Source organism: Thermobia domestica, chromosome 4, assembly GCF_964235325.1.
Source record: "Thermobia domestica chromosome 4, izTheDome1.hap1.1, whole genome shotgun sequence".
Lineage (NCBI taxonomy): Eukaryota > Metazoa > Arthropoda > Insecta > Zygentoma > Lepismatidae > Thermobia > Thermobia domestica.
The window spans coordinates 44,018,324-44,044,672 of NC_137457.1; the positions used below are offsets into that span (position 1 = coordinate 44,018,324).

Below are 26,349 nucleotides of genomic sequence, written 5' to 3' on the forward strand. Positions count from 1 at the left end.
AACGGGCTCAAATCTAAATAGTTTTACATCCTACTGAAAAAAATCAGCGACTTGGTTAGCCTTATTGCGCAAATAGATTATTTTAAACTTAAATTTACTTACGGTCCAAATTAGCGTCCCATACTTTTTTTGTCTTTTGTGATTATGTAGTAACCAATTCAAGGACCTATTGTCACAGTATACTGTAAAAAGAAAATGTAAAAACATTCAAATTTATCAAGAGCCATAATCAATGCATTCATTTCAAGTTCGTATATATTCTTACTCCAATGAGCTTCAGGAATCATTTTTGAATGGAAATACACATGACGCAATAATCCATCTTCAGTATATTGACTGAGTATACAGCTATAGGCTTCCATTGAAGAATCGATATGCAGGACAAAGCTACTATTAAAATCAGGCACTTTTAATAAAATATGATTAGCGAAAGCTCCTTTATTTTCTCCAAAATTCTCTCTTCCTGTTCCCCCCACCTAAATGGTGTTTTTCAGGTCTTAATTTATTCAAAGGATCCAATAACTCCATAGTTGGGTATAAACCTTTTGTAATAATTACAAGTACCTAATATATGTGACAAAGCTCGTCCATTTTTAGGCCGTGGGATGTCATTAATAGCTTGCAATCGATTCTTATCGATAAACATATTGCCCCCACCAAATTCAAAACCCAAATACTTGATATTAGTTTGGAGAAAGCTAGTCTTCTTTGGAGATACTGTGATACCCCTAGATTTGCATTACAAGTATCAACCTGAGGACTCGGAAAGGCATTTATAATAACCCTAGAATTAAAGTCGCCGTAATTATAATAACAAACCGTTTAGATTTATCTTTATTAACTACAAGGAAACAAGGCGAGACAAAAGGAGAAGTATCAACATCTTCAACCACACCTTTATCAATTAATTCATCGACATACTTTTCGAGTTAGGCAAGTTTATATTTTGGCAACTGATACGGCTGTTTGACACAAGTTGATTTATCCGTTATCTGAATTTGATATCTAAAATTTTTCACTTCTCCCATTCTATCTGTTATTACATCATCATAATTATTCAAAAGGTTTACAACATATTCATTTAAACTAGGAAACTGTTCATGTTATTCAGGGGAAATAATTATATTACCTTTTTCCGAATCATGTTGGTTGGCATCAAAGCATTATTGACCCTTTGCTTCATGCCCCTCCGGTTGGTCCAGCTGATGATCTGGTAACTCCCAGGGTGATTTACTTTCAAAATCTAACGCTACTCCTGACACCCTGTTGACCAACGCTGATTTTCGGAATGCCTCGTTGAATTATGCTGTGGCCTATCCGATAAATGATGCATTGTAGTATAATTCTGTGCGCCAATTGGGATGTTTGAACCAGATACCTTGAAGTTACTCGAAAGCCCCTCCGATGAATCCGCCACTGGACGCCGCTGCACCGAAATATCCTTGGAAGAACTGCCATAGGACCCGTCCTGCTGCTGTTTGGCTCCCATAGTTCTGCTCCGTGCAAGTTGCCTTTACTTCTTTGGAATTGCATCCTTCGACTGCATATATGACTGCGAACCATCAGACACAGCACGAAGTTGACCGTTCTCGTGACCATCCATAAGCTGACAATGCATACAGCCTATATCCCTTCTTTCCCGAAGTCCAAGGTGGCGTGGTGGACCGGGATCCGATAAGGAAACCCTACAAGTAGAAACATTACTCGGCAGAAAACGATTATTCGGTAATGGCGTACCTAACAATTTTGCAGTTAAATTCTCACTCGGCATAGTAAGCTCCTTGGCATTACAGTCAATGATAAGAGGATGTCTCAGGAAAAAATTGATTTTTCAGCAACAATTCAAAATCATCAGTTGGGACAACATTAAAGCAATCCGAAAACCGTTTATTTTGGATCAAGAAGTATAGTTCCGCAGCTTTTGTAATGTTAACATTATTTTTCCCTAGGACGTTAAATTGTAATTGAACCTCCGAAACATTTGGTGAACACTTTTTAATAAGGTTATCAAAACGTCTCTCACTTATAAAGCTCACGGACGAAGCTCTGTCTATTATTGCACGTTTCATCAAACCACATAATTTTACATACAAAAGAAACATATGTTAATATTCATCACTAGTTACATTACAATGGAAGGTTTTATTTTTTGTTAACTGACCGCAGTAGCGTGCTACATGAAATTCAGAATTACATTTAAAACATCTACGCGCATTCTCTCCTTCATTTGCAGAACTAATTAGGAAAGCTCTATTTTGATTCTTTGGCAAAGCTTCTTTACCTAATACCGAAGAAAACATCTTCGGATCGTTAAATTGAATACTAGAGTAAAGCAAATTACTAGGAGGGCGCAACTGTTGATTTATTTTCACGAAATCCATAGTATACCTCTTTTGTTAATCATAAAGATCTGCCAATTGACGTAACTCTGCCAATGTGTTTGGTATCCCATTACTTAGGTATAGCGTATGTATTTGGGGGACAACTAAATTATAAATTTGACTGTCAAGAGAAGCTTCGTCAAGAGTCATTCCAAGGCATTCGCAATAGACTGTTTTTCATGTACAAATTGCATGAACGAATTCATTAAATTCATAACGCGATATAGGTTTTGTTGTATAAACGTACAACGTGCAATCGTAGAAATAAATTTGACAAATAATCGAGAACAATTATCTTTCCACCCAATGGTGATTCCTAAAAGACATAACAATTCACGATATAGTTGACTCTTAGTACGGCTTAGACTAGCCACTAAGACCGCCTCTGACGTAATAGCTTGTCTTTCTGTCATATCATCAATCCCCACTAGGAATTCAAATAGCATGTCACTATTCATGCCATCAACGAGTGGCAATTGATTTATTTGTAATTGAATGCCCTCAATAAATCCTTATTAAATTCAAATCTTATAGCTGGCCTATCCATAGTTACGATTGGAGATTCAGCTTGATTACAGTCAGTTAAATTTACTAAATCTCCTATCTGAGAACTAGTATTACGCACCTTACGCGGTTAATATGGTTGCATTACTAATTGTTTAAAGGATCAAGTTCACCGAAAAATTTAAACTTAAATTAATGGGCATATTACGATCTTCATTACACTCCACTATTGATTAATATATATATATATATATATAACAGGGCACAATATGTTGACTTTTAATTTTATAGCAACACTCAAATCTAGTTTCTACTAACAACCATCTGACCTTGTTTGATTTTACTAATCAAATTTTCTGGGATGCGTGCATTGCAAATCTGACCTTTTATGCTCAAGCTAAGCAAGCAACACTGCGATGGTAATGTAAAACACATAACTTTAATATGTATTACTACAGGTAGTGTCATAAAGTCATTAAGTTCAAAAAGAATTAGAAGTAATACCGGGAAATATGTGTATATATTCCGGAATACCAGAGAAATCATACAATTTAAAAAAAAAAAACAATAACAATAATTTATTACAATTAACGTCAATGTCGGCCTGATTTTTTTGTCAGTAACTGAGAAGGAAAAATACATGGCCAGCAAAGGCAATATCTGAACAGTCGAGCCCAACCGAAAACGATCGATAAAATTACGGTTTGTGTTAGTATGGTGCGTTGCAAAATGATAGGAACGATACAAGATATTATCATATCATGTGATCGGAAAGGAAACGAAAAATGAAACTGTGGGCGAATGACACAGTGTCGCGATAACAGGTATTGTAGAAATACACACGTATAAACGACAGGGCGAAATGCTTGTGTCGTGAACAATTTTCTTAAATTTGGGATGTAGTATGGCGTAAAGAAATCATCAAAAAAGCCGCGTAAACTAACGCCACAACAGGTTGTTCGAAAGCTAAGTTGTGGTGGAATATCCCTTACACAGTTGGCACGAGACCCTAATATTCGTGTACATAAATCTACCTTATCAGAAGCTGTGAAACGCTGCACTTATTTCCGATATAAGAAGTGCAAGTGACAGCCACGACTCACCGCGCAGCACATGGAGCGACGTGTGAATTGGGCCAAGACACATGTGACCTGGAAGCACAACTGGCGTCGTGTCAACTCAGTGACGAAAATAAATTTAATTTGGATGGTCCCGGTGGTTGACGATACTATTGGCACGATCTGTGGAAGGAGGAACAGATGTTCTCTAAGCGACAGGAAGGAGGACAGCCGGTAATGGTGTGTGGGGGGCTTTGGTTATTATCGTACAACAAACCTCGCATTTCCTGCATCTCGTATGACATAAAGCTCGTACCAAACAACACTTGCAGACAATTTCTTGCCATTTGCCACGCAAATTGCTGGTCCCGAATGGACTTTCCAACAGGACAATGCCACTATCCATGTTGCTGGAACTACCAGGGATTGTTTTCGGAACAAAAATGTGATTGTCCTTGATCGTCCTTCCAATTCCCCAGACATACACCCAATCGAAAATCTATGGGGAATATTGCGTCGCTCAATGTACGCCAACGGTACCTTGTACAAGAATGTTCGTGAGTTGCAGAATGCCATCATCGCTTTTTGGAATTAAATTGATGTGACTCGGCTACAAGCGCTGGTAGACAACATGTTTGATCGAGTGTTTAAGTTGGTGTTACGATAGGACTCTTTTATTGGTTATTAGGACTTTCTTTTGTATTGCGTTCGTATAATTTTGCAACATTTATTATTGTGTTGTTTTCGTTGATTTTTGTTTTCAATTTGGTTAGCCGTGGAAATGAGTGAACTATCTATGGTCTGTATACATATCCTAGCACGCGATGTGTTTCTGCACGCGATGTGTTTCTGCTTACGAATTCTTTAAATTTATTATATTTTCTGCGAATTAGTTGATTACTAAAATGAAATTCAATATATATTATTAGTACCTAGTATTTTTAGAAAAATTATATATACGCATACACATACGTATTATTTATGAGATTCCATAACTGACTATATATAATCGCATCCAGTACTTTACACATCAAACCAAGTACGTTACCAGTCTCCATTCACACTAAAAATAGCCCTAAATTATTCTTTCCAATAATAAAAAACGCTTTCTATTATGTACTATCGTTTATTGTGGGACCAAAATTCAATAGTAATTACTGGTTTTGAACCCAGGGCTCTTATCATTCAAATACAAGACATAGCCAGTCACCTCTCGCCCACAAGGTATAACCATCAAATCATTCACTCAGTTACAAATTGTAGCCGTTTTAAACAAACCGTTTAGTGTATTAAAACAACTAATAAAGACGAGTAGAAAGTACCTCTCACACTCAGTGCTAATCGCTTTTAAATAAAGCAAACATTAACGAACAAATGTTGGCGATTACTCAAAGATATCCTTTCTTATTTCTACACTTTTGTGTTATTTTTTCCTTTAACAGCCACTAAACCAGTAGGTTTGAGTCTTAAATAAACGCAAATAGCATCTATAATGATAACTGTATTAGTGACTTCAATACTACTTTTCGTTTTTTAAACATGTTTCAACAATAATTCTAAGTTACTAATAAGTTACTAACGTTCATTTTGACTCAAAACTTTGATTCCGTACTTTCCCTTAGTATAACCTGTTTTACACTGCAACGAGACATTCGTAGCAGCCGGGCAGCTAGGTGGCAGCTTACGTCATCGCGCGAACACGCACGAGTCCCTTAAGGGGCGTGGCTTCCTACGAATCCAGATACAACTGCCAACGTAACAGCTGGTGGTTCGTAACAAACAACTCTCATAGCCTCAGTGACCAGAGCCGACGGAGAATAAAGTATGCTAGAAGATTTTTCTGTCCTTTTTTCTTTTTGGGGAATCAATAAATTTCGCTACAGGGTGCGATAATTCTTAATGAAACATCTTGTACGAATTTCATATATATTGTCATACAAACTACAGTAATTACCACGTCCTTTCAAATTGTTCTGGTTTCATAACGTTTTTTTTAATAACGAAGATGTTTTCCTGAATCTAACGAAAACATTAAGTTTAATCCTTAGTTTGTTGTTATTGAGCTGGCGATAGACGAAGATTGTTATAACCACATTGTCTTCCTGTGAAGAACCTTCAAATACACGTTTCATAGAGAATTTCTTGTAAGAAGACAAAACAATATATATTTTTTAAGTGAAACACTATCAGTAATAATGTACTCTTTGATATATAACGCTTTTGTTAACTTTCATTTTCATGTACGCATTTCTTATAGGTTTTCTTATAAGTTACTCTTAATATCGTGGACCTTCAAATTATCTTATTTTGCTTTATACGTTTTTTATGACGAATATATTTTTCCTGTATCTAACACGAACTTTGAATTTACTCGTTAATTTGTTCTTCTTGAGATGGTGATAGAAGTAGACTGTTACAGCTGAATTGTCCTCCACTGGACAAACAATGTGATAACAGGGTATCGTGAAAGTAAACTTCCTTGCAACTGCTTTTATGCTACTTTGGGACAGTCTGAATTTTCCGTTTAAACTTCTATATTATGTTCAATTTATATTATTCAGAAATATTGAATGCAGTTTTAAATTTGAATTTAGTTTAAGTCCTTTCGGCAACCCTATTGATGATGATGGAAGGATTTGTGAAGTGAAGAAAGTGGGAGGTAACGGGAGAACCTTGTCATAATCTCAAAGACGTTTTCTTGCTCACAATAGTGCTCACATGTTACGCACAGAGATCGAGTCGGTAATTAAAAGGACTAGTTTTAAAGTCCATGTGTACTTATAAAACTTGTACTTTAATATAAAAGATAAACATAAGAAAAAATTAACGGAAATAATTAAATTTAAATGAAAGTCATAACAAAATCCTTATAAATAATTAAGGCCGTGACACGAAAAATACCGTAAATCTTTCGCTCTCTTTCACACCTATCTCGTTTTGCTTCCAAAGTTGTTATATTTTAAAAACAACATTTTTAACCCCCGTAATAAGAATGGATGTCTCAAAGGTCCCCGGAATACCTTTCATATTTAATGTTATTATAAAATTTTCCTACTTACAATTTCAAAATATACTTATAAATTTAATTTTTCTCATATTTGTATTTTTAGGGTCGCGGAAGCTCCTATTGAAATTAGTTTCTCTTGAAGCTAAAAATGGTTCTCAAACAAGTTCTGTATTAGCATATAATATGGCATTACTTCTTATTTTATGATCCTTGTGGAAATTCTACAATTTTAGCAGTACTATTCTGATAAATTAGTATAATTATTACTTAATTTTTAGAGTTTACTTCGTCTCGATGTAACATAATAGATATTCTGTAGATAAATAATGAATTATAATTTTCTTTGTTACGTTTCTAGTAGGTGATGCGTCATACTAGTGTTTTAGTTTTAGTATACCTAGTGTTTCTCTGGGAAAACCTCATATCCCCTACATGTAATCCACTTATCAGTGAAATATAACTTAAGTCCGGACCGAAGAGACGACGCTATCGTCTGGGGAAAGCAGTAAAAAATTGTCATTCTGAATAAAAGGGCATAACCCGTATCTTGCTAATTAGTGCCAGCGATGATCAAGTATTGCAATACGTATTTGGGAGCATAGCACACTTAGACCGTTGAGGAAAGTTTTCTCTTTCGAAGATAAAACTTGCTTTCAGAACTACGTCTCATTATCTTGTTGATAATTTTCACCTTCGTCTAGGCTTCGGTCCTCGGCAGCTTCATGACGATGGCGAACTCTAGCAACAATAAAGGATAATCAAATCTTGGCAGTAATTTCTGATTACCCGCTATAGTTCTTTCAAACCTAGCACACAGTCTGTACAAGCGGCACCCATTTCACCGTCTAACAGCTATCGGAACTTTTCTCAGGGAAGTCATCTAATACTATTTGTATGTATAGAAAAACATTAATCTAATGATTTTACACAGTTAGCGAAAGGAACACGGTCACGGTGCCCAACGGTCTCAATGGATGAAGAACTCATTCAACATTATATCAATATTCTACTGGTTTTCAAGGTACATACTCAATACAGTCGAATGTCAATCTTTATCATTTCATACTCACAGGAAGTATACCAATCTCTAACTGATTTTTCTGCAACTAACGAAAGATGCTCCAAAGTTCAGGGATACTCTTGTCGAAATTGTTCCCACTTAAACAGCTACATACTAAAATCTAAAAAGATCCGACTTTCGGAATAACTATTTCCAACAAAGCCTCTTACGAAATCTTAGGTAAAAAGGTAAATTAACATAATTGACGGATAAGCTTCAGAAACAACCTCCTCCACCTTGAAAACCACAATTTCTATCTGTCGTTATTAGAGATATCTCTCTAGAAATCCAAAACGAATTAAAGCAAGAAGGTACATCAATGGATGAATGCATTTGAAATATGAATAATAATTGTCCGACCTACATGGGTTTAGTACTTTTTAAGCAACAGGACACGATTGATTACTTGTTACGTTTATGTGCACCCATTTACAAGAAAATACATCCCGTTGAACTATTCAAAACACATGGACCATTACCTATTCTCTGTGATAAGTGTCAGATTTACAACGACCATACCACGTCAACTTGTTCCAATCCATTTAAGTGCCGATATTGCTCGGGTCTAAATGAAACCAAAACATGTTCCCCTTACGAGAACTACATAAATGTCGAAGATCCTCTTCGTCACATCAGTTTGCTGCTTCAAAAGAAGTTTTCCTTTTTGGCGAACGAATTTCCTTCACCACAATATCACCATATTACCACATTATCAACCTATCCCGCTAGAATATATATAATACATCGCCAGTAATCATCGAAATATTATTTTCATGGTATACATTAAAATCCATAGTGGAAATGATCGTGAAAATGCAAATTTTCAATAGTATTTAACTAGTAATACTATTTCAATAGTATTTAATTTATACATTGTCTTTCCCTCGGAACATCTCTTAAACTTTTGAAGGATATAATATGTAACATTTTTATTATCTTTTATAAATTTAAATCTTATTCTATTTTGGAATAATGAACCATATTAGATATCTATAAAACTTCTAGGTCTTCATTGTTTTACGTGTTTCATGTTAGGTGTTATGATCTACCGCTATAACACAGCCTATTGGATTTCACTTTGGAATATTTACTTATGGATTACATATACAGCTTTTATATAATTGACTCGTATATCTAGCATTATAAATTAATGTTTTCCTAGCTATAAAAAAGATTATTTAACTCTGATTGAATAAAACTCAATCGCACTATAAACTGAAGTTTAATTAGTAGAAGTATTTTAATAAAAGTTTGACAATGTAAGGCAAGGGAATTAGACAACGTTTGAATTCAAGCAGTCGCTCGATTTTGTGGAATGGGTAGATCGTCCAACTTTTATGGAGAAAACTCATCAAATGTGCAATTTTTCAAAAAAAAAAAAGTAGAAAATTTGTAAACAGGCAGGAGAGAGCGCATGATTTGTGTTTGCGCATTTTAACTATCATTCGGACATTCCATGTAGGTATTATAAGGGCATTTAAACACATTTTAACTGAACGAATTGCTAGAAATATTGCTTATGTTGAATTGAACTTTGAAAACTCTGCCATGGATATAGAGTAACATATTGACACGAGGTAATCTAATTATTGTAAACGATTCTAGGAATATTTTTCTTTTGTTGCAAAAGACTGTGTGTTACAAATCTCAGAATCAAATCATATTTGACACTTGGCACAATGAATATACAGGATGGATCCCATAGCATTGGAGCTAAGGAGTTTTGAAGCTCTTTTTCTTTTGTTTTCGGCATCCTATAACTCCGAAAGGATGCATATGTGCACCCAAGCTTGTCTATACTTTTGCCTTGCTTGATGTCAGAAATAATCTTCGAAACGTCTTCAGTGTTGTTTTGAAATACCCGGCATATATATGAGGTTTGCTGTTCTAACATCGGGCTCCTTGCTTGGATGTATAAACCTCATGCTCACTGGCATAAGCGTAACAAAATAAGGGAGAGTGAGTAGCAAATAGTGCCAGTTAAACCAACTATTAATTACCACAGGACGCTACTTGATCAGCGAGAGTTGCTAGCTATAACCCTGTGCCTTCCTGAAATCGGAAAGAAAGTTAACACTATTTAATGAATACTAACTGCTGTTACTGTCTGCACCAAAGGCCTAATAAAAACAAATAGTGTCTTCAAAATTTGTAAAAGGAATAAAAATTAAATCTAGGACATATTTTCACATAACAGCGCTTGCGCGGTGATTCCTCTAATCTCGCAAGGCATCACAGGGTTTTCACAAATTATCGCCATCGTCTTACAAACTAAACATTTAAATATACATTAATCCAGATCCAATCACACAAAGTGAGTATTCGGTTCACTTCCGAAAATGACAGATATAAAAATGTTTAAATTTCTGAACTGTACTTCAATGAACTACAATGATTAAATTATCTAATTTGAAATTTTAATGAAAGTTAAAAGTGTTTATACTGATAAAAGTTTACTTTAAACTTACTACTTCAAGAAAATATACCTTTTTTGAGCTAAGCATATTGTTTGACGCGATATTAATACCACTAACAACAAAAACAATAATAAGAAAAGTAAACAATAATTTTAATGTATTGTGTATATATATTACCCGATAATACAAACGTGGAGCGATAGGCAATAATAATACTTCGCAATCATAGGAGATTCTTTAGAAAAAGTAAGTTGAAAAGATATAATTAAATAAATAAATAAATAAATAATAAAGGTGTACATCCACGATATTTTCATTAAAATAAATGTACTTACGAACCACGCCATACTTTCAAATTTTAATTTCGGAGAATAAAGAATTTATAATAATACGCAAAGGAAATATGATTATTCCCTACAAACACCTTTCATGGAACCCAAGTGCTATGGTGTTATGATAATTTATGTATATTAGTCCAATTTCTTTCCCGCTATTATTTCAAAGCTCGTAACAATATCCGAGTTGAATATGGAAAGGAGATGAGCTTGGAGGCCGAAAGGTAAGAATGTGCAACCACAATTGGACAAAATCAATTAACAAAGTATTATATCTAGTTATTTAAATATTTTTTATTTAACAGTTTTAACAACAGCTAATTATAAGAAATTATTTAAAATAATACTTAGGTAATTCCGCCAATATATGGTCTGGTAGGCGGAATTCCACCTAATATTAGCGTGTTCCGTGTTCACGAAATACTCGATCATACTAAAAGCAAATAACTTTCCTTAATTAGCAGACAACAAAGGTAGAGAAGGGAAGTAGTAAAATGATAAATTCCAAGGATAATTTAGTGTTTTTGCAAACGAACCGTGCTAAAATTCAGTTCTATGTCTTATCACTGAACTACGAAGACGTGTACTAACAAAATTATATAAAATAACGAACCATATATTAGGCCAATTATATCTATCCGTTCTTGTATTCAATGTTTCAGTGTTCCTTCTAAACCCCTAAAATGGTTATGTTCAACACTTACATTGTTTGCATTAGAGTGAAAGAATAAGCATGTAACTACTTGTTTGTCTTTTGTGTACATGCTATTAGTCAATGTACAGTCCATATTTATACAGAATCTATCATTTGACTGAGTATTACTTCAATTTTCTCAGAAAATATTGAACATTCAATACGATAAAAATTAACAGTCCTGATGACGCTTTGTGTGCACTGCGTATTGTATATGACCCAGGAAAAATATTTGAAGGCTTAATACACAACACCTATTAGGTGATGGAAACAAATTGACCACAATTTAGATTGTTTAATATTTGCTAATGTAGTAACTGATTCTTGTTATGAGCCTCATTTAACATAATTATTTTCAATGAGTTTTTTCGTTTAGACATAAAATGTTTATCCATAAGCGAAATAGGTCTACCCTTAGTAGCAAGTAAATTATTGATATGTGTCAATGTGTGTTGAAAAATCAAGATGATATTACAAGTTGATATACTACAAATTTCATACTGCTTTTTCATGCATAACATCAATGAATATTGGATTAAAAGAAAAGATAATATTGATTTCTAGAATTTAAATTTGTAATTTTCATTGAATTTTAAAATATTTTTACATTCATATCTCTATTATATTTCGTGTATATATACGTAGATGTGTTTGTAATTCTATTTATTTCAAGATTCATATGACAAAGTTAGTTGGAGATAATAGTATTTCAATTTATTCGTTTGACAATGTCCTAATGGTGCGGGATGAAATCTTTTTAATGGCATGTTATGGCAAGCTCAATAACTGTACCTGTCTCGTTAGACATATTACTTACTTTGCATCTTTACATGTTAAATTCACACCCACTGTGCCACTACATCGCATTATTACAGTTTGATAGAAATATATATTAACTCAATTTCTTAAGTGTTTAAATTTTCTAGTTCATGTCATAATTATTGATAAAAGCAAACATATTTTGTATTTCAAGTAGAAGTCAATTTCAAATGTGTAGGCAAGATGTTATTTGTTACTTAAGATCTGGTAGATTAATTATGTGTAATCTATTTTATAGTTTAACTTCGTTCTCAATAGTATATACATGTTGCCCTTATATCCTATGAAGCTAATATATGATCAATTACCATTTTTTTCATAAAGTAAATAAATTGCTACGAAACCAGTTTTATATTATTTCCCACAAATTTTGCTTGTCACACATACATCCTTTTAACACAAAGAGATTCGTATATAAAGCAGTCACAAATAATTCGTTATAGCTGATGCTTGTCAGAAGATAACAGTCAACTAAAAGTAAATGAGTACATGAACGAAACTGGTTAGTCTCTTGATTTCCACAGCACAACATAACACTCCGCCGTGAATTTTCGTCTTCACTCTTTAGTATGGAACTATTGGCATATTAATGTAATATGCAATACAATTGTGTGGATGTTTGATAATAATGTCAATATGAACATATATATTTTGACTTTTCATATAAATTTCCTTTCCCGTGCATCGGAGAAATTGTGCAAAATTATCACAAAACGAGTGGAAGGAAAGTCGAAGAACGGCTATCAGACGACCAGTTTGGATTAAGGAGGAAAACGGAATTAGGGGAAGCCAAACCGAGCCTACGGTTCATCATTGAACAGTACATTTGTAAATATAGAGAAATCTTTTGACAACGTAGATTGAAGTATCATGTTCGAAGCATTTAAGAAACTCGAGTTGGATTACAGAGACAGAAGAATTATATAACAGCTTTAAAATAAACAGGCAGCTCTTATAGGAAGAAATCAAATGTAAGCGGGAATACATAAAGGAGTAAAGCTAGGATGAGCATGTTCGCCTCTTGTTTCCAACGTTTCCATTGAATAATTTATGAATAAAATGGATAGGATCGAGAAAGGCGTAAAGGTAAATGGCCATGTTTTCAGCACAGTTAGGTTTATTGTTGACATAGCACTGATATCTGACAACAGAAACGTTTCTTGCAGGAAACACTTGCAAACTAGAACAATGAAGTGGAAGGCACTGGAAAGGAAGATAAGTAAGAAGAAAACCTAAATGACAATGTGCACGGGAACAATACAGAGAGGGGCTATAAAAAGAGTGAATCTTAGACTTTAAGACGTTCTCCTATTTAATAAGTTAAGTATTTTCGGAAGGAAGTATTCAATAATACACAGGATAAAGAATAGTACGAGCTTAATAAGCATGCAATTGGAAGAAAGAGCCGCTGACATCACGAAATGTGTTGCTGTATTATCGGAAATGATTTATCAAGGCAATGGTGTGGACGAAGGGACTTACTTGTCAGACTGATAAACACTGAGATAAGTTGAATTATCCAAGCTGGAAAAGAATTAAATGTAGTTGGGGTGCAGAACCATACGCATATAATAGGCCGAAAGGAAATATGTACGAAGAAGTACTAAAGGAAACTAACGAAGGATGAGAGATCATGAAGGTGGTAGAAAAGGAACAGCATGTTTAGGAAGCTTATTTGGTAATCCGTTTGGACAACTGTGTTGAGAGAGGGAAGGGCAGAAGACAACCTGGAATAATGAAAACAAAAATTTAATATCTAAAAGCAGCTACGAACAATGATCTTATCAAAGTATAAAACAACTCTCCCACGAGGCAGAAAAGTTTTAAAATTTCCATTTCCGCACCAACATATGACTGAGGTGAGGAAAAATATTTTACTGTGTAATGCTCCACTTCGTGATCGATTACGAAATTTTCTTTATAGTTATTTCATTTACTGTTTTTATAGTTTTGCTGTTCCGAAAATTCTTAGCTACGATGTCCAATTGTTTATTCATTTAATAAGTTATTCTATATTGTTACAATGTATGTATCATACAAATTTTATACAGGCAGTAGACAACTTGGATTTTAGTCTGTACCATATATTTACGATATTATAAAGAAAAGAAAAATTTTACGTGATATAAAAACAAGAGATTAAAGAAAATCCTCGAACTATGCGTATGAAATTATTCGGATTGCAATTTTAGAAGTTCTTGGACCCATAGGGTCCTCATAATGTTTCCTTCCAACCCGATGTTCCTGATGTCTATTGTATAGCTTCGCATTAATGTACCCTCCAAATTTTAGTTTCTGTAATGAAGTTTGATAGGAATGTTCATGTATGGTTTTCTGGATTTCATCTTCAATGTCGTTCTGAGTAGCTCATATAAGACCTGTAAGTGATAGGTGAGGATGTATATTAATTATGTGAATACGTATGAAAAAAAGCTTGTTGATGATTACGATAAATATAATTATACTATTTGAATGGATTGTGGTTATTGCGTTATTAAAGATGTTTGTATAATCCAAAGAGGCAAGAAAATAAGTAATTAAAAAATTTTAATGAAATGGCCTATATATTATTACTAGAGATTCGTTCGAAACTGAATTTTCACACATGGTCGTTAGTCATAGAATCAAGTTACCTCATAATGTTACTTAACCTAAGCTACCTAGTTAACTAATATACTTACCTGGAAATCCTAACCTAATCTAACCTATATACTTAACCTAAAGCACAGAAGAATTAAAATACCCGTCTGTGATGATTGTTCTTTTCAAATGTATATTGAATACATGGGTACGTAGTGCTATACAACATGTAGGCCTCAAAAATTCAACCTTCTTTGTTTTCTGTTTTTATTGGTTATATAGTTTCATCTGATTCGTGGGTGGAAGCTTTTGTTCCAACGGACTTGGATTCTGATACAGAAGACTCAGATGCGTTATACAATACTTTGCAAGATCTCTTGCTGGCAACCAGATTATGGGCTGGTGTCATCTCGTGGTGATAGCTATTTTCTTCATGAAGACTACGAGATGTCATCTTAATATTTTTTGTGTGTCTATTCCTACTTCATTTTCTATGGAATTTCAGTGGTTCGATGGGCTGCAGACTTTCGATACTTCTGGAAACCATATTGAAATTAATAATCTGCTGTCTTTCAGCTCCACGCAGCAGAAGGGGTGCAGTTCAGAATGGTGACACCATCGCAGGATCATATTGGAGCTGAATCCACCTACTTGGAAATCAAATAGAATATAGTGGTCATGGACCAAAATTTTTAGGTCTACGAATCAGAAACTAAGGAAAATTTTGCACATTTAACGGACGTCGGGAAAAGAAGAATGTTATGGGAGCCCGGAGGGTTCAATTTTATGCATTGTGCAAAGATAACGCAAAACCAAAACATGAATAAAGACAGTCAAAAAGATATATGTTGTAGTGATGTGAAAATGAAAATAACTGAACTAAGTCATAGTCAAGCGATACCATGTATAAGTAAAGCAGGTGTGCAGATACCGAAGGTAATCATAATGAGAAATTCGGAAGAAACTAATGAATTATGTAATATAAAAGGTGATAAAGAAAATAAGGTGAGTATAAATGATACCAGTAAAGTTACAAAGCAGGATTTGTTGAATATGATACGATGCAGTATTGAGGAATTTAGTCTGTTTTTCCAATCTATGTAAATGTATGGAAGATGTGAAAGTGGAATTGAAAAGTGAAATAAAGTAGGTAGTTACTACATTTAAATCTGCCACTCAGGAAACTAGCACGGAAACGAATAGTAAAAGATACAAAAGCGTAAAACATACAAATGAGAAAATTGTTGATGGTAGATCAAATGAAGTAACTGACAAGGAAGAAACAAATGCTAATAGTCAAAAAGCAAACAATGCTGTGGATAAGTCCGAAAAGAACGCAATTGTTGATGCTTTGAAGGAAAGTGATGTTATGGATGATGACGAAGAACTTCACTTAAATAAAAATAAAGACGTTGATAGTGAATCAAAGAAGAATCCGTTTGGTAAGCCACAAGTAAAAAGTGCTGATGAATCAAATCTGCAAAGTGCTGACGAAAATCAAATAGAGAATAAATACGAATTAGAAGTGGAGAAAGTAAATGAAATAAAGGAAGAACCAAACAGTCAAGATTGTGAAAGCGGAGATGGTACAGGAAGGGAGACTGCTAATGAGATATCTCAGAATTTAGATTGTTTGGATGAAATCAAAAGAAAGGAAAGTGACCTGGAGTATACGGAAGCAGACATATACGCGATAATAGAAAACGAGAAAGACACCGACATCAATGCTAATCTAAAAGGTGAGAATCCTTACAATTTGCAATCACGTGAAAATGTTCACTTGAGAAAAATTGCAATGAAGAAAAAGAAGAGAAAGAAATCCAAAATGAAAAGATATTTGATGAACAGGCAGAATAAGAAGCCACAGTCGATAAGGTGTTCAAAGAGAAAGCAAACTAGAAGACAACTCATAGAGAATTTTTGGAAGTAAAAGAAGGGAAAAACCAAAAAACAACTATGCAACCTGAAGAAAAAGAGGAAGAAAAGAAAGAAAGTTAGACTGAAGGAGAGATGGAAACACCATAGGAGGAAAGACAATAAAGTGAAAAAAGAAATACATGGAAGAAAGCGGAAAAGAAAGAAAGACAAAGGAACAGACATATTATGAAAAGATGTGGGACAGAAGAAGCTGGAGAAGAAAGAGACGGAAAAAGACAACATCGACAAATGGATGGCGTTTCATTGTGTTTTGCAATTTATTATTTCATTAAGGATCAACATCAACCAACGGATAATTAATTTTTGTTCTTGTTGTTTATTACGTCATTACCGAGGCTTTGTTTGTTGAACTTCTCACCATAAAATTTATACATTAATACACTGGTCCCTATATTATAACCAAAGTCTGGAAAAAATATGTTGCATTACAGATATCTCAAAATTTTATGCAGCTCAATACTATTGTAATTTAAAGCATTTCCATATTCGGAGAGAAAAAGTAATTATATCAAAATACTGATACTCAAAGGACTTAAACAAAATTAATAAAATTTTATCTCAAGATCCTCGAAATATGCGACAACTCGAACTATGCGTGATATAAAAACAAGAGATTAAGGAAAATCCTCAAACTCTGCGTATGAAATTAATCGGAATGCAATTTTAGAAGTTCTTGGACCCATAGGGTCCTCATAATGTTTCCTTCCAACCCGATGTTCCTGATGTCTATTGTATAGCTTCGCATTAATGAACCCTCCAAATTTTAGTTTCTGTAATCAAGTTTGATAGGAATGATTAATGTATGGTTTTCTGGATTTTATCTTCAATGTCGTTCTGAGTAGCTCATTTAAGACCTGTAAGTGAAAGGTGAGGGTGTATATTAATTATGTGAATACGTATGAAAAAAAGCTTGTTGATGATTACGATAAATATAATTATACTATTTGAATGGATTGTGGTTATTGCGTTATTAAAGATGTTTATATAATTCAAAGAGGCAAGCAAATAAGTAATTAAAAAATATTAATGAAATGGCCTTTATATTATTACTAGAGATTCGTTCAAAACTGAATTGTCACACATGGTCGTTAGTCATAGAATCAAGTTACCTCATAATGTTACTTAACCTAAGCTACCTAGTTAACTAATATACTTACCTGGAGATCCTAACCTAATCTAACCTATCAACTTAACCTAAAGCACAGAAGAATTAAAATACCCGTCTGCGATGATTGTTCTTTTCAAATGTATATTGGATACATGGGTACGTAGTGCTATACAACATGTAGGCCTCAAAAATTCAACCTTCTTTGTTTTCTGTTTTTATTGGTTATATAGTTTCATCTGATTCGTGGGTGGAAGCTTTTGTTCCAACGGACTTGGATTCTGATACAGAAGACTCAGATGCGTTATACAATACTTTGCAAGATCTCTTGCTGGCGACCAGATTATGGGCTGGTGTCATCTCGTGGTGATAGCTATTTTCTTCATGAATACTACGAGATGTCATCCTAATATTTTTTTTGTGTGTATTCCAACTTCATTTTCTATGGAATTTCAGTGGTTCGATGGGCTGCAGACTTTCGATACTTCTGGAAACCACACTGAAATTTATAATGAACCACCATTGTCTGCTCTCTTTCAGCTCCACACAGCAGAAGGGGTGCAGTTCAACTGTACTGTCGTAAAAAATGAGATATTTGACTTTCTCCAAATATTTCTGAATTTGGACAAGAGGTACAAATTTGTTCGCAAGAATGGAACAGCTAAAATTGAAAATACTTAACTTCAAGATGCTATTTGCGTTACTGAAAGAATTAAATAGACAAGAAGTGAAGTATAACAAAATGTATTTTATCCATTATATTTGTTAAAAATTGAATTCTTCTAGGTAGACGAACCAATATTTCACCTCTCAATTCAATTTTATACTACTGAAGTGAGAGGCTTTGTCAGCCTCATGCATTTCTCTGATTTATATCAGCAATAAGTTGGTGAAACATTTCATTATTAAATTTAAATATAACAATTATCTTCTTTATCCAACTTGCATATTCTTAGACATACTCATAATTTCTAATATATTTTGCATTTACCAAATATAAAATAATGCAAGACTTTTCAAAATGCTTAGTATAATATCATACTACCATATTCATATTCAATCCTGGAAAGATAATTGAAAACGTTCATGTGACATACGGTGATACGAAAAGTATGTTATCATATCTTGCTCTTATTATGCATACAAGCATTACGTGAAAAATATGGATTCTAAATATGTTTTAAGATAAAGAAACACGATCTTTACATTTGCGTTGGAAGGTGGATTTTATCTCATGGTATAACATGTGTTCAGTATACATTTAACACTTAGTATCTTTGTCCCTACAACGTATGTTTTACATTTTAAATGCATTATAACGGACGTACTCGACATTCGTCACTACTACTTTGAAGAGAAGTCTTCATTATCCATACAGACAACATATGTCACCACTAGTACTATCCAGTGTTCCTTCTTTCTAATTGAGCTCGACATTTGTACTTTGATAAAATGGCTTCCACATACATCCATGATTATGTGGATGCTTAGAATATTGTAGGTGTGCTTGGTGAACTATCAGCAGTTGACGTAAGTCACATTGATTTAGAAGGAGATGAAGATCAAGACTTTCTGTTAGGATGGAGTGGCGGAGAAAGCAACACTAGTTCTGGGTTGGGTGATGTTAATCCTTGTTGCTGGATGAACCATGTGCAGATTCATCTAATAGCAATGTAAAAGAAAGTAACAGGAGGTGGTCCAATCGTGATGTCCAACCGTATTTTCCAGTTTGCAAAGTAACTGTAGTGTTTATCGTTGTTCTTGATCCTTCATGTACTCCGTTAGATTGTTTTTCTACTTTGTTTGGAGCAGATATGTTCAAACAGGTGGAATTGGAAACTAATCTTTTTGCTGCTTATGAAATGGAATTGCTGGATCGTCAAGGAAAATTTAAACCATGTTCTGTATGGCACAAGTAGGTTACAGTCAAAAAACTAATTCTAATTAGGAAATTTTTATAGTAGTGAGAAGAGGATGATATGTATTATATGCGCCAAATATTATGATATAATTACTAACAGTACATTTGCATTTTTTTGGCAATAAGATGATACTTGTATGGTTTCAGTCATAAAATACCATTTTTGTAAACCTTTTTATAGTTTCGAGAAGGTAAAGGTCCATCCTTTCAAAGACTAGTTAAAGATATTTTCATGGGTCGAGATAACTAAGATAGCATATGGGGCTAAAACACCAGAAAAACCTCCACAGCCATAACATAAAACATAAGGCCCCTCCTGCGGTCTAAAATACGAACAACGTACGGCGTACGGACATAGTGCCATTAATGTTATAACTAAATTTGTAATTTACAGGAAGGAAATATTCATAAAGTCATTTTGTAGTTGATATATCGATTGCAATACATTAATATCATTGGCAAAACTTACTGTAGTAAAAGCAGCGTATGCCCAAAATCTTTGACAATGCTTCTTCATTTTGATTTATTTGACTCACTTGAAGAAATATACAGTTAAGGGTGATTGTGATAGTATCATAGTTTGGCATTTATAGTCTCAACAGTGACATTTATTACAGGATTCTAGTATGTTTAATTCATAATGATAACATTTTATTGTTTGGAAAATTCTGCTACCACGTTCTGTGTTGCATATATGATGGTGATTTATCAGATTGTGCTTTAATATCATTATATGCCCAAAATATAGGTACTCCCTTCACGATACTTAATAATACAATTATATGCATACAATCATCCTTTTTTAGAAAGAACCCCGTACCTCATCTTGTTACAGTACTTATGTTGTAATCAATATATAGAGAAATTATCTATTTGAAAATTTTCATTTAAGACCATTTTTTACTAAACGTACAATTCTCATAATTTCAGGGCAAGGACGAAAAGATTTGTCAGGTAAGAATTGTTTAAGTACACTTATTCTTTTTGATAAATCTATCTTAGCTACGCCACTAGGGTTTGCGATTGTGTTCTATTGATAACCGTGAACGTGCAGCTATTAAAGATAACTGACGAACGAAACAAAAAACTTCTTCGTACTCTCAAATTAGAATATCATTTTGCATTTTAGGTTAAAATTCATGGTTCACCCCTTGAAGCCTATTTTGGTATATGAAAATCATATTTTAAATTTTCTCATATCTTGTGATTCCGATTATTTTACATAATGAACTTCGTGGGGGAAATTGTGTAAATCATGATATTTCACATCGTATATAATTTGTAGCCTATCTATATAGGTCGTTTTGCTCTCAAAGTTAGGTGTATAATTAATTACGGGATACCTTTGATGGTGGCTTGCGAGGTAAATATATTGATGGAATACATTGAGAGGTAAAACATTTATTCGTCTACCTAGCAAAAACAACTTCAATATGATTCAATTTTTAACTAAAATAATGGATAAAATACATTTTAAGTTATACTTCAGTTCTCGTCTATTTGGTTCTTTCAGTAATGCAAATAGTATCTCGAAATTAAGTACTTTCAATTTTAGATGTCCCTTGTCTTGCCAAAAAATTTGCAGGTCTTGTCAAGGTAAAGCAATATTTGGAGAAAGTCAAATATCTCATCTTTTACGACAGTACAGTAACATATATGTTCTCGCTTCAGTCATATGTTGGTGCTCAAATTGAAATGTTAAAAATTTTCTCTCTCGTGGGAGAGTTGTTTTTTTCTTTGATAAGAACTTTGTTCGTAACTGCATTTAGATTTTCTATTCTTGGTTTTATTATTCTAGGTTGTCTTCTTCCTTTCTCTGTTGACAGGGGAAATGGGAGAAATGTATTCGATAAGTACTTCGACGAACCGAATATGTGTCAGTTACGATTAGTAACGTAATCTTACATGTGTGTATAAGAAATGAAATGAAGTGAAATTCATGGACAAGCTGTTCATTCTTTTTCTACAACCTTCATTATCTCTCATCGTTCGTTAGTTTCCTTCAGTACTTCTTCGTACATTTTTCCTTTCGGCCTATTATATGCGCATGATTCTGCACCCAACCACATTCGAATTTTTTTCCAGCTTGGATAATTCACTTTATCTCACCGTCTACCACTCTGACACGTAAGTTTAATTTCCTTAGAAAGAGGAAAAGGAGAGTGAGGAAAAAGAAGCAGAGGAAAGGAAAAAAAGGAGAAAGGAAAAGGATACCACATGTAAAGGATTACTGGATAATTATAGAAATATGGTAAGTGAACTTGAATAGTTGTTAAGAGGTGATTAATGTTCGAAGGTTATTACTTGAGGATAAATTCTGAAAAAATCCCGAAGAGACAATTGTTCCCTCATACTACTCCAACCTGGGTCCAGCCAACTGCACTAGTGAGAGTTGTTCTAACCCAGCCCAGGAGACAACAAGTTTTAATTAAATGGTTTGTATATTATTTTGAAATGTTAAAGGACCTGTATCCAATATCTAAATATTTATAATGGAGATCGAATACATATCAGCCACGGAAAAATATAAAGTAATGCATATATTTCCCACAAATAAAAATTTTGAGATTTCTGAAAAGAGTGTAGCTATTTAGGCTCATTATGTTATTTTGGCCTCTCTCCGAGAGAGGTTTTAAAATATTTTAAAATTAGTTATGTTTCATGACCTCCCTCAGATACTAATACATACAACATGCTATTCTACACTTATTATGAACAATACCATAGTAAACCAATATTAAATAGTACCACTTAAAACTAAATTGATCATTCATTCACACACACTGACATATATACAAAACAGCGTATCGGCATGGATGAAAAAAGTTTAAAGAAATCATCTAAGTACATTTATTACATCTATTAAAGTTTCAAACAGAATTTTATAGGCATGCAATAAACATACATATAATTATATCAACAAATACACGAGGTTGAACAATAGCAATCCAAGGATAGGTAAGTACATATATTTATATATGTATTAACAGCCAGATTAAAAAGAAGAGAAATTAAATTTAATAAAGTTTTCTTAAATACAAGTCCTTGAGGAAGTATAGTATACAATATGATGTGTGAAAGATAAAAATTGAAATGGTTAGAAATGAGTTTTTATCTCATATATAAAAATATTTAAAGTAAAAATACGAGTTCTGTCTTGTACTCTCATACGAGCTATAATATTATACCTTTTTCCGAATCATCCTTTCTGGTGTCCATGCATTTCACTTCATTTCATTTCTTATACACACATATAAGATTACGTTACTAATCGTAACTGACACATATTTTCTTCGTCGAAGAACATATCGAATACATTTCTCCCATTTCTGGGATCTAGAGAGAAGGTTTTGTCACTGACATCAGGGTGACGGTTACTTAATCTGTCATTTACTTACTATCCCATTCACTGACTATTTTTCGGTCAATATAGTACAAAATGATTTTGGACTGGCTGGTATACACATTTATCGTTAGATTCACAATATATATATATATATATATATATATATATATATATATATATATGAACGTGAATTTTTTAATTTCAGATTTTTTATTAATATTGGTATTATATTAACCCGCAGTCAATATTTTTAAGCAGTTAGAATTAGCAAAACTCCTTTATGTATTTACCATGTCCGTATATATAATGTGTGTGTGTGTATCTGTATGAGAGAGAGAGAGAGAGTCCGCCCGGGAGACAAAAAGATCACTGCTATGCAATAAAGATGTTAGATTCACTATTATGCACAAAAGTTGAATTTGACTGTATCATGCGTGTCTTCAACTCCGGATTATTCTTAACTAGTATGATTAGAATGTGTTCAATTTTTACATCATCTCCGAGACGTAGCCATCTTAATCAGAGACTTATGCTATGGACGTTCCAGTAGTAAGCCAAACGAGTGAAATTTGAATCCAAAAGTTATAATTTCACCAATGCAAATAAAAAAAAAACTAGTTGATGCTTTGAGAAAAGTGCTTTGAGAAAATTCAAGTTATAATGTATTGGGACGACAAAACTATAAATGAAGCTCAGACGTATAAAAAACTGCTAGAGTATAAGAATGCTTGTTTATCTTGAGCTTCTTTCAGATGTGTTCTTGCCCATCTGACCTTAATGTACTTCAGAACATTTTGCAATAAGAAATACAAATGTTGAAAATAGTGGAAGACGTTTGTAGTCATTTCCTGCATTCGAATTTCTAAAATTTGAGTAAATACTCTACTGAGAAACATTCCAGCATCATGTGAAATTCATTTGCTACAAAAAAAACTATAACGGAACATCATATGACTAAATAATTACACAAATAGCAGATATGATTGAATTGAATGAAATACCATGTATTTACGCACTTCCATGTATTTAGTTTTCTCTACATTAACTTCTAAACCCATGTCCCTGCTAGCGTTTAATAAGATCTCTGCATTTCTTTATATTGTTCTCCTGTCATCTCCTATTAAATTTACATCTTCAGCATATGCCATAACCTGGTGAATGCCGTTCAATTCTACGTCCTGGTTGCTATCTGATTTTCCTTATAGCGTATTCCAGGACAAAGTTCAATGATAATTTCGAAAAAGCATCTTCTTGTTTCAGGTTATTTTCGACCTGAATGCTCGTGGACAAAAATTTTCCTACCCGGACTTCACCTTGGGATTTATTTAAACATGCATCCAAATAAGAAAATAAATAATAGTATCATCAGTAATTGATACTATTGCTTTTAAAACTTAATATTATTTTAAATAACAATTTTTACAATAACAATATATAACAAATCTTTTTCATAGATCATAAGAACAGTAATTAAGATTTAAACGTAAATATAAGGATTATTTATTGAAAATAAAAGACCAGTTACTTGAATACATGATAGACACGCCTGAAAGATGTAAACAAATACTTGCTTCTGATTGGCCAAAACTGGAATTTGAAAACAAATCCTTATCTGTGATTGTGCGAATGCCTGTCCACGATATTTGAAGGGAATGTCTAGGAATCCTTATATATATTTGTTTGTTTATACAATTTTATTTCCTTAACAGATTTTCAATAGCTATTTGCTAATGGTTACTTAGAATTCAAATGTATTTTTATTTTTTCTTTGTTAGTAACACATTGAAATCTTTAAGTTTTACGTCCCACGCATATGCCGGTTAGGCTAAAGGAGACGGTGATGATGAGAGATGAGTGAAGTGGTGGAATGAAGAAAGTGGGAGGAAGTGGGAGAACCCCGAGAAAACCCACGAGCACGGTGTTTGTCCACCACAAAGTCCACGGGATCGAACCAGGGACCCCAAGCACCGGAAATGAACGCTCTACCACTTAGCCGCCGCACCCCCTAGTAACACATTGAGATATTTGGATTTTGGAATTATGCAAAGATCAACTTACCAGTAGAGCGATTTGTCCAAATCACTCATTTCAATCACAGTTGTCCATTTTTATGAGCTAATTTAGATATCTCTTGTCAGATCTAGGTTGAAACATTTTCAAATTTTATATTAATTAAAATAATATAGAATCAAATTAGTATCTCTTATAATGTATTCACAGTTATAAAAAAGCATTGAAATTGGAATGAAGGCCTTTGAAAAGCCAGCAAAACATACAATAAGATAACTTCTGCATCCATATTAGTGCGAAACATATATATAAAATACATGCAAACTATATTTCCTTTAAGACGCTTATTAGCAGTACCATTTGACAACATCAGATATTTGGAAACAAACTGCAAACTAAAACACTCACCTTTAAACGGAATTAATAATGGGGATTAAAGAATGCATAACTTGTTTTTTTTCTCATCTGAAATATAGCCACTATAGACGGTGTGAAGGCGTTAAGTTTAAATGAATTGTATATCGAATGTTAATGTTCTCAAAATGGAAAGGAAAAATAACCATAACACAAATGTCGAAGCATTTTCCCTAAAGCAAATGCTCGTACTACAAATTAGTTTTGGGGAAATAAAATATTTCTCAGTTCTTCATATAGTAGGGAATAATCTTCCAAAATTTACCTCCAGTCTTACTTCCGCGAATTTTTTTATAGTCCGCCATTTTAGGCAAAACGAGGATTAGGCCAAACTAGGATACTTATTTCGCCTAAAATGGCGGACACAAATCTTATCATTCATCTGCCATAAAAATGCCAGATAATTGGTTAGGCGAAACGTGGATTAGGCCAAACGACGCAAGATCCGCGTAACCAAATTGCAACTAATTGAACAGTAACATAGTTAAAGGTTCTATTATAACTACCCTTACTGAACGTGGATTGATATATATATATATATATATATATATATATATATATATATATATATATATATATATATATATACTTTTAATAATAAAGTAATTCAATCAACATTTCCTCGTACAGAAGTTGAAATATTAGGAATAATAGTAACATAAATATATAAATTGGAACAATAGAACCTAACAGATTAGGTTGCATATTATATAAGCAATTATGGACAACCATTGTTTTATTGTATGGTTAATTTACAGAT

General features: G+C 33.4%; 1 long non-coding RNA gene across 1 annotated transcript in view; it reads left to right on the forward strand.

Annotated features, from left to right (window-relative positions):
* Positions 1-26,349, forward strand: part of LOC145682736 (uncharacterized) — a 444,150-nt gene that overhangs the window by 337,734 nt on the left and 80,067 nt on the right. Inside the window, exon 6 of the long non-coding RNA XR_014130951.1 lies at positions 20,750-20,773. This is a non-coding gene — a long non-coding RNA (uncharacterized LOC145682736). The remainder of the gene's footprint in view (positions 1-20,749; positions 20,774-26,349) is intronic.